Genomic DNA, 12,725 nt, shown 5'->3' on the forward strand with positions numbered 1-12,725 from the left:
AAAATAAAATAAATGTTTAAGAATGTGAGAAGTCCTGAGGCAGAAATCCCTCTCTGTGGTAGGTGAGACAGCTGGGGATGCTACCATCTCCCCTGCTGCCTGCTGTGCCCAGGGTGCTCTGTATACAGTCAGTCTCACCTGCCTCCAGAAGCAGGGCATGCTGGGAGTGCAGAGTGAGCTCCACTGGGGAACCATACTGGCTGTGGGAAGGATGGGGAAGACAAGACTCAGATTCCTTGCTGACTCCCAGTCAGTCAGGAGGCAGGAGAGCTAAGGTGACTTTCACAAGCCTGGTTTTTAGTGCCCAATTTTGGATCCCTTCAAAGAGTAGGTTTCATTAATGCCGAGTCTCCAGAGAAGAAAGAAAGGAATGACAGAAAGGAGCGAGGGTAAAGAGCAGTAGAGAAGACAGCCACACGGTTTCCCTCCATCGACAGTCTCACTGTGAACACTGAACAGTGTTTTCTCCCTGGTTGCTGTCACTGTGGCTTTCCTGCCCTGACAATGGGTCACATCTGTTGCTATGACTCATTTCATACAATGTGAATATGAATCGACACCTACGGAGTCTCAGTGAGGTTCAGCCAATGGTACTGATTTCATGCTCTAGGAGAATCTTCAGTGTTAAAGAACAGCTTACAATTATTTCTTGTCAAAATTTCTTTATGTAAGACATTTCAACTTCCTACAAATGACTAGACCCTTCTCCCCAATCCTTTCCCTAATGGATAGTAACTTTGTTCTGTTCAGCTTTGGTTCAGCTAAGGTTTGCAGATGAGTGCCACAGGTCTTGTTCATAGGTATTTGCTGGAGAGGTCTCTGGTGGAGGAGGACAGATAGGCCACACAGCGGGGTGGGGGTTGGGGGTGGGGTGGAGTGTAGAGCACCCTCGCTTTCCCTGCATCTGCTTCTCAGACCATCTGAGATGAGTGAGTGGTTCCTGCTTTGTTCATAATGTCCAACTGTGGAGCACTGAGGACTCTTAGTCCGACCTGCATGAGGGCAAGTGGAGACTTGAAACCAGGGGTTCTCACCCTTCCTAACACTGAGACCCTTTAACACATTTCCTCAGGATGTAGGGGCCCCAACCATGAAATTATTTCATTGCTAATTCATAACTGTAATTTTCTACTGTTATGAGTCATAATGTAAAATAGCTGATATTCTGGATATCTAATATTTGGCCCCCAAAAGGGTCAAGACTACAGGTTGACAACTGCTACTTTAAAAGGTAACAAGTGGTGACCTGAAGGGGCCCCACTGAAAAACGCAGAGCACTGAGGATCAAAAAGAGTAATGGACCACCACGTATGAAATGGAGAAAACACAAAGATTTACAATGATTAGCCATGTTAGAGATTCCTGTTTAATTCATTGATCAGTGTTCTAAAAACTATTAGATGGGCAGAAAGGTGCTTGGGCAGAGTACTCAAGAAGCTGATCACATGTTCTTCGATAAAGAAGAACACCAACAAATGAGAAAGAGGCAGAAGCCAAGTCTACCAGTGCACTGGTGTGCTGTCCTGTTGCACTGGTGTACTGTCCTGTTGCACTGTTTTCTTTGCACTGTGTCTTTGTTGCACTGTGTCTGTCCTGTTGCACTGGTGTACTGTCTGCTGCACTGCTGCACTGTCCTGTTGCACTGGTGCACTGTCCTGTTGCACTGGTGTACTGTCCTGTTGCACTGGTGTACTGTCCTGTTGCACTGGTTCTGTTGTTCACTGTCCTGCTGCACTGTGCACTGTCCTGTTGCACTGGTGTGCTGTCCTGTTGCACTGGTGTACTGTTTTTTTTTTTTTTGCACTGTCCTGTTGCACTGGTGTACTGTCCTGTTGCACTGGTCTTTGTTCATTGTCTTCTGTTGCACTGTGTACTGTCTGTCCTGTTGCACTGCTGTACTGTCCTGTTGCACTGGTGTACTGTCCTGTTGCACTGTGTCTGTTTCAAGTATACTGTCTCTGTCTTTTACTTGTACTGTCCTGTTGCACTGGTGCACTGTCCTGTTGCACTGCTGTACTGTTTTCTTTTTCTGTTGCACTGGTTTTTTTACTGTTACTGTCCTGTTGCACTGCTGCACTGTCCTGTTGCACTGGTGTACTGTCCTGTTGCACTGGTGTACTGTCCTGTTGCACTGGTGTACTGTCCTGTTGCACTGCTGCACTGTCCTGTTGCACTGCTGTACTGTCCTGTTGCACTGGTGTACTGTCCTGTTGCACTGGTGTACTGTCCTGTTGCACTGCTGTACTGTCCTGTTGCACTGGTGTACTGTCCTGTTGCACTGTTACTTCTGTTCTGTTACTGTCTGTTGCACTGCTGTACTGTCCTGTTGCACTGGTGTACTGTCCTGTTGCACTGCTGCACTGTATTCAAGCATACTACTGTACCATACTGTACTATTATACCATGCTGTACTGTACTGTTGTACTGCACTGTACTGCAGTTTTAACCTGTCCAGGCATCGCCGAGAACGAGTGCTTAAAGCCATCTGGTCAGTAGGCTGATAGAGGACGCCACTATAGACCAGCACAGTGGGTATAATAGAACCCACTGATTAATCTTGAAATCAATAAAAGTGATGCAACCGGACACCAGGCGCCTCCTGGAATTTGTATTTCATTATGTCTTTAGCAGGCACTGCTTGTTTACACAGAGTACAGAGGAAGAGGAATGTCTTCAACAGCACCACAGAGATGCCATAGGCCAGACCTACAGTGGTGACATTGTTGTAGAGCATGAGTCTGACTGATTCACCAAGTCAATGCAAGGGAAGAGGAAGAGGACCTGTGCACTAACACACACTTGGCTGTGTCAAACAAATGTGAAAGGACTGCACACTACACATTGTGTGCAACCAAATGTGAAGGTATGCTGGATCTCGATTTAAACTGCCCAACTGTGGACAATTTTGAAGCAGAATTTGTAATTACCATTAAAGCTGTTAAGTGTGAACAGGGCACCGTGCTTGAGTTCCTAAGCAGTTCAGCTGCATGCACTGGGGCTCTGCACTAAAACACCTATAGGTAATGCCCCGGATAAACAAACAAAAAAATGAAACGGAAGGAGGAAGGAAGGAAGGAAGGAAGGAAGGAAGGAAGGAAGGAAGGAAGGAAGGAAGGAAGGGAAGGAGGGAGGGAGGAGGGAGGGAGGGAGGGAGGGAGAGAAAGGTAAAACAAGAACGGCCCGGCGGTCCACACCTGTAACCCCAGCACTTGGAGATGAAAAGCTGGGCTGTGAGGCTGTGTGAGCTACACAGCCAGATCCTGTTATTAAAAAGCAAAGCCACACTCAACCCACGATGATAATGTTAGTTGCTACTGAAGGTGGGTAGTGGAGACATGCGGGCTCCTACAAGATTTTCTGCCTTTTCACATATACATTTTGGAAATAAAGATGCAAAAGAAGCAAGGAGTCTAAGACAAGGCAAACAAAATGAGCAAGCTAATGGAATTGCAGCTCTTATCTACTGGGTCAAGTTCATGGCCACATGTGGCAGGCCTGGGACCCGAGGGAATGAAAGCACAGATCACACAAGAGGACTCAATCTTGCCACCTTCTCTTGTTCAGGACAGCTAGGAACCTGGGGACCAACAGGAGGAAGCAATCCTCAAGAAGGGATGGAGGCTTCCAGAATCTGCCCGGGACAGGCAAGCCTTAAGATCTAACTATGGGCCACTGTTCTCGTTAACCTCATCCTCAAGGAAAACCCGAAACAAGGACCAGCAGAACCATATGGTCCCCAAATCTATGATTTTCAGTTGGCAATATGCTGTGGACAGGATCTTCAGATGAGGTCGAGGGCCAGTGTATTTCAAAGCCACACGTCTTTTCTACAGCCCCCATCTTCTTGCATTACTATGCATTTCTGGAACTGTAATCAACTTTGCCTTTGAGGGAGTTGAGTCAAAATCACTATCAATATACTTGACACAAAAAAATTGACTTCCTGGGACCTTTAATATCCCCATGCCAGCTTTTTTCAATTAAGTGACCACAACTAGCAAACAACTATTACCATGGGTACTGTGTGGGGCACTAAGATATGCAGTGTCTGCAACAGTGAACCACAAAATGCTTGGTCAAGAAGGGAATAGAAAGTTTCTCATATAAATTCTTAGAGCATTACTCAGACTTACAATCCTTCTCGCTCTTGCTAGGAGTGGTCCACAGGCTTCCACAACTGCACTCGGAGGCTGCCTTGGTACAGCTCGGGCTGCAATACCCACATGATGGCCACACCGTCCCAAACTCCCCAGAAGTGGGGACTCTCGGTTACTGTTGTACCGTCAGTGGTGATAGGAGCTTCATCTCATTCCTCCCTCAACTGAGAACTGCACAAAACCCACGCCTAACTGTGCTCTTTACTTTTCTCTGAGGTTATCTATCCCACACATTCAGACTATATTTACTTCTTGCATAATTAGTCACTGCTTCCTAATCAACAGCAACGATATTTTGGGAAACATGGGTCAAATCACGCAGCAGGAGTGACCATCTGAACTTGAGACTGTGCTGGGGATTCGGAAGTCAACCTGTCAACACGTGCACACAGTGAGTGCCTTCCTAGTTATTAAGCAGAAAGTCAGCACGAGCCTTTTGTCCAGGCACCCTGGCAAGCTACCGCCCATCTTACTGAAGAATGATGCACCGGATGCAACTTCAGGTTGCCAAGCTCAGGGCTCAGTTGTGGTCCCACCCACACTTCACCCCTTCAAAGCATTCAGTTCGCCGTGACGCTGTGGACTCGAGGAAGAGGCCACTGTTGCTGAGGCTCACAGTTTTCGGTTCAGATAAGATCCCGTTTGTCTCCCTACAGGCCAGGCTGTTTTTCTTTTGCAACGCTGTAAGCGAACAGGATTTATTTCTCCCATCTACCTGTAATTTGGTTCTTGTTGACCAGCTTTCCCCATTTCCCTGGCTTCTGGTAACTGACACCCTGTCCTTCTATTTCTGAAAACATTATTTGTGTTTTGTATTGGCCTGAATGTGTGTATGTGCACCAAAGGCATGCCTGGATGCCTGGTGGTCATGGCCATGGAGGCTGGGAGAGGTGTGGATTTCCTTGAAGTGGGGACACACAAGGCTGTGGGGGAACAAACCCGGGTCTACCGCAGAAGGTGCAGGTGCTCTAACTGTCTAGCCGTCTCGTCAGCCAGTGTGCACTTTGAGTCACTTGGTTTTTGCTATAGAACTGTTTAAATTCCTCCTTTACTTTCACATATTCAGTCTACAAACACGTCCTCCCATTCATGAGGTTGTCTCCTCACACTGGTGATTATCGGCTTTGTTGTGGGGGAAGCTTTTATGTTTTATTTCATTCCATTTATCTATTTTTGCTTTTGTTTTCTGTGATTTTTGGGTCATATCCAATAAATCCTTGCATAGCCATGCAACATTAAGCAATTCTCCTATACTTCCTTCTAATGGTTTTATGGTTTTCTTTTGTATTAATCATTCTCATTTGATTTCTGGACATGGTGAAAGACAGGGTCTAGTTTCATTCTTTTGCATGTGAATGTCCAGTTTCCCCCAGAATCATTTGCTGAAGAGACTGCCCTTTCCCCAGAGTATGCTCTTAGAACACTGACTGAAATTAGCATCTGTATTCTTTGAAAGCTCCTCTGGTGATTCTTACCAGCAATCAAAGCTGATGGCCACTGTGTTAAACTGACTCATGTTTCCGAAGGACTCCACACAAATAGAAGGAGACCCGGCACTGCTGCTTCCTCTTCTTCCCAGTCTCAGGGACACAGCACCTCGGGAGATTCCTAGTCAAACTTATCTGAACACGAGGCCTGCGTACAAATGTCGATTAATAACATAGATGGAAACTGCTTTTGCACCTCCAGGGAAACTAGTAATGAAGGCTGATAACACTGGCTACATCTTTAAGCAGAAAGCCTACACCGTTAAGTGTGAAGGATAAAGACTAAGCCTTTTCCTCAAGAAGGATAAAGAAGACCTCTAGTTATTCTAGGCTCTTAACTAGAGACAAAGATACATAACCTCACAGTTACAAGGGATCTCCCATGCTATGTCTCTCTCTCTCACACACACACACACACACACACACACACACACACACACACACACACCCATCCCGAGCATCCTCTCAGATGTTCATTCAGCCACAGAGTGAGTTGTTCACCCACAAAGGGATCTCATTCCTTCACAGGACAACACATTCCAGTGTTGGGCAGATCAAGCTTTCTTTATGCTGGCTCCCCAGCAGCCTCCCTCTAAGCTCTACTGTTCACAGCTAGGTTGGCACAGTAGCGGAAGGCCTCCCTTCTTTCCCACTGGTGTCCTTCAGCGCTCCAGTAAGGTGGAGCATGGCGCACCACAGCAAGCACAGGCTGTAAGGGGAGCCCAGAGACTTAGATTTGAGTTGCAGCTCTGCCTCAGACTTTCTGACATAGCAACTAAAGCCCTCAGGCTTGACTTTCATCATGAGTTTAAAAACTGCATGAAAACAAAGACAATAGGAAACCGGCATACTTATGAACCCTGAATTAAAAGTGCAAGTCAAATGCTTTATAATTTCCAAGCACTTTACAAAACGAGCTGCTCTGTTTGTAGTACTTTAAGGGACAATATTTTTTATGTTTGAACAGATTTTGGTCAGTTGACTCCTATGTTATCCTTGTTTTCTGAAGCTAGGTACATTCAATGCTAAACAAGATTGTTAACGATGCCCATGAGAGCTCCACAGCGCCCTCTATCGGCCACTTGCTTCACTGAGTCAGTGACTCCCAAGCATGCACATTATTGTGGGATAGCCTAGGTAACTGTGTGCTGATACCACCTGCTAATTTGTGAACAGACTAGAAAAAAATAAAAAGCAATGGTCTCAGAACCAGAGTCGGGACTAGAATCTGCCATTCACTATGTAAGTGGCCTTGGACAAATTTGCTTACCTCAGTTTCCCCACGCATACAAGGAGAGAAGCAAGATATTTTATATGGTACTATTAAAACAAAACAAAATGTGTCAAGCCCCCAGTAGAAAATTTTGTTCATTTGATTGCAGGATATTTTAACCAGGACAGTTTTTTAAAAAAATCAATGGAAAACCTCTTTGAAAAGTCTACATATCATCTGAAGCAAGCAGAATTGTAGGGCCTTCAACTGCACGGAGACAGAGTTCCAACTTACTATCAGTTCTCCGGAGGACCCACATCCATCACCTCTTAGGCCCTCCTGTCATTTAGAAGTCCCTCTTTGTAAAGGGGTGCATTTGATTCCAACTTAGTTCTGCTAACTACACTCCTGAGGTCAGGAAACAGACTTTGTAAAAACTCATAGCAACAGGTATTTCTCCAAAGAAGAAATACAAACAGCAGTGAACACAAGAAAAGATGTCCCCCGTCATTTGGCCATTAGGGGGCGACACTGGAAACCACACACTGCCCTGCGTCCACTGAACAACTCTAACAAAAAAGACAGACAGTAGCAAGTGACAGGAGAGTTGAGGAGCTCAGACCCTGAGGTACAGCTGATGGGTGTGAACAGAACATTCTCCTCACCACACAGCTGGCAATTCTCCAATCCTTTAACAGGGAGTTACCGTAGTACCTACAATTCTATTCTTAGGTACACAGGAAGAAGAAATGGAAAGACATGTCCACAAAAAAGCTTCTCAACAACATTAGTCATACTATTCAAAAGGCAGAGAGAACCCAAAAGTTTGTCACTTGATAGACGAGCAGATGAATAAAAATTTTATGTACGTGTGTGTACATGCATGCATATATACAACAGAAGGCTATTTGCCAACCCAAAGTCACCCAGTGTTAACACATACCTCAACATGGATGAACCTTGAACAGACTGTGCTAAGTGAAAGAAGTCAGACACAAGAGACCACCACATCACGTGTGGCTCCATGTATGCGGAATGTCCCAAACTGTCAAATCTGTAGACTACTAGATTTGAGTTGCAGCTCAATCTAGTGGTCAGGAAATGGGGAATGACTAGAGTGGGCACCGGATTTCTTTCGGGTGATGAAAATGTCCTAGAAATGTTTGTGGCAATGGCTGTGTGACTAAGTGAACATGCTAAGAGCCAGAGAACTACACATTCTAAATGGGTGAATACATGGTATGCAAATCATATCTCAATAAAAGCTATTAAAAACTCAATGGAGGCACACAATCATTAAACCATAAGGCTCAAGGATCAATTAAATTTGAATCAGAGTGCAGGGAACCCATATATTTTTACAAGGGCATTTTATGTGGATAATTGCTTTATATGTTCAATTGCTTTAAATCCATTTTTTTTTTTTTTTGCATTTGGATTATTTTTTTCCAGGAGCAGCTGAATTTAAGGAAGTAAATAATAAACAAGGCTATTGTGGCTTAAGAAACGAATTTCTTTTCTTTTACTACCTCGGACTGACTCGATGGTGTAAAAGTCTATTAGGAAAAAGAATGGTGAAGTCTGAATGAGAAAATGTATTTCATCGGGGAAGATAAAAGTCTTTTTTCTCTCTAGTGAATACAGGTAATTTCAGAAGCAGCGACTCCTAATTATTCACTGTTGAAAAGCTAAAAAAAAGGTTCACATTGAAAACAGTGACCTCCAGTTTGCTCTGTGAATGAAGACAGACACAAATTCTCATTTTCCTGGAATCCTGGTTGATAAGTGAGTTGGGGAAATGCATGCATTTCTTCATTACAGTGCAGTCGACTGTTCATTTAAATAACAATAGCTGGCATAAAAGCCACGGAAGCATTATCTAGCAATTCTACTGTGTTGAAACGCATTATTAGAGTGAACAATGCCAAGTACAGTAAATAAATGACTGCCCTCATTTCAGCATTACTCCTGCTTACTTAGCTTTGTGAGAGGTACCATCATTAGGACTGGTGCATTCAACACCTCGGCCAACACCATTCGCTTGGCTAACTCTTGAACTGGAAGGGATTTTAAAATAGTTATGGTCTTTTCAAGCAATGGAAGGAGAGGGAAAAGTCATCCAATCCAGTACTTATGTATCAGGTATTTTCAACAGAAAATAGTTGAAGAAATCAATGTCTATTCACTATGTCTCTGTAAAAACTAAAGGACAACACACACAATAGACGGGTTTAAAATTGTAAAATCTGCACCAGTGGTTTAACTTGGAGTCAGATGCTTAAGAACCAGCTAATAGTTCTGCCTTTCAGGTTCCTTGTGCTCCAAGTAGATGCCTTACTTTGCTTTCTGTCTTTTTATACTTGAAATGTCTAGCATCCCACCCAAAGCTCCCAGCAAGCCTGGTATATCTTCTCTTTCTCAAATGTAGGACAAATGAAAGAAGCTATTTGAAATCATTTCCTCTTGAGTCTCCAGCTTGCACACAAGGGTGATGTGGTAGACAGTACATGACAAAGGACGAGGAGGAGGAGGAGGAGGAGGAGGAGGAGGAGGAGGAGGAGGAGGAGGAGGAAGAGAGAGGCCTGAGTGGGAGACACCCATCATGAACCATACAGAGGCCTTGAAGCCAAGTCTTTCCATCCATGTCCTCCAGACATGTGCATTAAGTCACAGACAAGATTTCTTATAAATCAACAAGCAACATCCTAATCGAGTCATGATTCAGAGTTTATAATTTGTTAGCGGTGAGTCACTCCCCCCCCCCCCAACCTCTTGGAACCTCTAGGATTTCTATACAGCCAAGCTCAGAGTGAGAAGAGGTGCAGGGACACAGCTCTGAAGCTGTGTTGGGTGGTGAGAATTGTCCTGTCATTCTCCATTTTCCAGAGTGCCCACCCACAGGCCCCACCTTGCCATTCTGGGCTCCAGTGGCTAGCCCTGAGCACGACGCTGCACTAATGCTCCCAAGTCCAGTTCCTTCCTGTCAGGCCAGGCATCCGACTAGAGCAAGTGCAATACAGCTAAGAACACCTTGCACATACCTGCTGCTATCCCACACCCTAATTTACAATGTTGTCTAGGGCTGATTCCCACTTGAGAGATGACTGGATTTTTAGCACATCTTTACTATGTCTGGAGATCCGTGAATGTGTGTGGAAGGGGGAGGAGACATTGAGACAAGTCGGCTGCCAAGGACAAGTGGGCAAGAGCAGCCCGTGCATTTCAAATGCTTCTTGCTCTTTCCTGATTCCAGCTGGAACTTCTCTTTATCCTGTGGACTTTTAGATAAATGGTGCGTCAATTTCTTTTCTGGTATCTTCCCTTGGATCGGACCTTGTGGGACCGATAACTTCTTCCTTGGACTCATCTCACTTGGGATCCTTAGGTGGTCCGCTCCCAGCTGGCGGATTCCTGTACTGATTCACATCCTGACTGCCAAGACTACCTCTTCACAAGTTTGCAGCGTGTTTGACAAAGCTGTGTGCCTTTCCAGGCTCAGTGTACTTACAAAGTAGTTAGTGGTTCAGAAATCTCCTCCCTGGGGTTAGCAGTCTGCCTCCAACAAGTCTACAACACACTGGCCTTAGATATGTGCAACAGGTGACATGAAAATGCACAGAAATGATACAGGGTAACCTGCCAAAGCCTTCAGAAGCTCACTGTGCCCTTGAAGTGGGTCATCCTCAGGAGCTGTTGCTTTTCATCTACCCAGCAGGTGTGTGTCATCAAATAAATATCATAAAATGTCTTCCAGCCTGGAACAAACATCCGGCAAGGAGAAGAAGCTCACAGGCCTGCTGCCTGTTGCGCTGACGGAGGGACGCCTCCTGAGATGCCCTTTCTTAACCCTGTGAGGAGCAATATTTTTATGAACAAAAGGTTTACTCTCCCTATCATCTCAGTCTCCTCTCCCATTTGTCTATTCTCCTCATCCTCTCAGGAGCAATCACAACTCCACAACTCAGTGTTTAACAAACAGGACCCTTGAAGTGTGGTACCACAAATCCTATTTCCCCTCAAATTCTGTGAGATTAAAAGACAGTAACAGTAATAAGTAGGCTAACTGGTTTTCCTAGGCCCTCCTGTTTCATCACCCTGGGTTAGTGTTTAAATTATTGATGCCCTCTCCTTTATGTTGGAAGTGTTAGGAGATAGTGAGAAGTAGTAGCTTATAGTTTTCAGAGTTCTGTAATAACAGGCAGGGAGGTAGGAAATAATATTTCACGATTCTCATCGGATATTCTTAAGCTTACCTCATTATTACATGCTCAAATACCCGACGTCATTGAGCCAAAACTATTTTAAAAAGAAGTTATCCCTGAGTTCAAAACTATGAGAAGAAGTTACACTAGAGGAAACATTTGGATCCTAATGTGTTTGCCTTGCTTTCAAATTTCTGTGCATCACTTCTCACCCGAGCCCAGACTATTCTCACAGGAGCATGGGCGCTATGCACGTCATGGGAGGAGGCAGGGAAGTGCAGCGTGACCTTGGGCGAGCTGTGTGGATCACTATGATGTCTTCATACGCACGAAGGTTCTCGAGCACTTCCATGGTAGTTTCCTTTGTTATTTCCCGGTCCAACGGTGTTCCCCAAACTCTCAGATCACAAGCAGTGGTGGAGCTGTCACTGACTTAACCATGTTTCCTTCATGTCAACTCAACAGGGGTCACCTCTCTCTGGATAATATCATCAATAAATTCATAGGTTTGATGACTCCTTAAAGTTGCTCATTTAGAAAACACTGGGTTATAAAAGCTATGTAGCTTAGAAAGGGCATGAGAACAGGCTGACACTTGTGTGGGTACCAGACCTTGCAGATGGTGGGCTTTTCATTAAGTACTGAGAATTTGTAGACATTGGGCTTGCAGCACCAAAGGAAAAATAATTCCTTCTCCTATGGAACCCACATTTTAAATACGAGGTGTCAGTGAACAGATAACTATCCACTGACTTAGTAGTATCCCTTGTCCAAAGTGCTTCTAACTGAAAGTGTTAGAATTAGGAATTATTTTGGGAACAGAATTTGTCTACATGTGAAAAGAATTTATGTTTTATATTATATAAATATATACATACACATATATGTTTTATACAATAGTGTATCATACATCTTATATTTATAGTGAGATGATAATTTTACATAGAATGTTAATTTGGTGACTAAGCAAAGTTTGATGGTATGGAATTTTCCCCAAGGGTGTCAAGCTGACGTCCCAAAGTTTCCAAGTTTAAAGCATGCTGCGTTCTGATTTGGAGGTCTGGGAGCTCCTGCTGTAATATAGTTCCAGACAGTGACATGTGCAGAGGGAGGTGTCAAGAAGGGAGGAGTTACACTGAGCACAGATGCACACAGCACAGAGAAGAGCAAACTGTCTACTGCGTTCCCAGAGGACCTGTGTCCTCTTGAGCGGTCCCTATAAAATGTAGTTATGGCCAGGACTAAGTCTTCATGTGCTTGGCTTCCTCAGATTACAGTCTCTCACGGACTAAGAGTTTTCACCAGAGGATGCACTTCTGGGACACAGCAATAAATGGGAATAACGGGAGGAAGAAGAGATGCCAAAGACCTGGGAAGGACCAAGCCCTCTTTTGATACTGCCTAGGGTTTCCGTGATGCCACCGCCTTGTGCCATAAGAAAATGAGTCTACACCCAACACTGACATGTCCACAGGACAACTGCAGCACCCTACCCCTTACTGCAGGTCAGGCTTGGCGAATGTGCTCTGGACAATTTGTCTTAAAAACTAAGGCACAGACTGAAACTAGAACTGCTAATGTGAAGACAACACACCACTGAGGCACAGTCTGACTTCCATACACTTGTGCTTTGACTACATGTAGACTCCTGTTTCTGGAGGTTGAC

The 12,725-nt window shown here is 44.6% G+C and overlaps 1 protein-coding gene across 4 annotated transcripts in view; it reads right to left on the minus strand.

The window, feature by feature from the left end:
- The window catches only part of Vti1a (vesicle transport through interaction with t-SNAREs 1A), a 318,865-nt gene that overhangs the window by 73,671 nt on the left and 232,469 nt on the right, over window positions 1-12,725 (minus strand). The gene's annotated exons all lie outside the window — the stretch shown is intronic.

The sequence above is a fragment of the Peromyscus leucopus genome, chromosome 1 (assembly GCF_004664715.2).
Source record: "Peromyscus leucopus breed LL Stock chromosome 1, UCI_PerLeu_2.1, whole genome shotgun sequence".
Classification (NCBI taxonomy): domain Eukaryota; kingdom Metazoa; phylum Chordata; class Mammalia; order Rodentia; family Cricetidae; genus Peromyscus; species Peromyscus leucopus.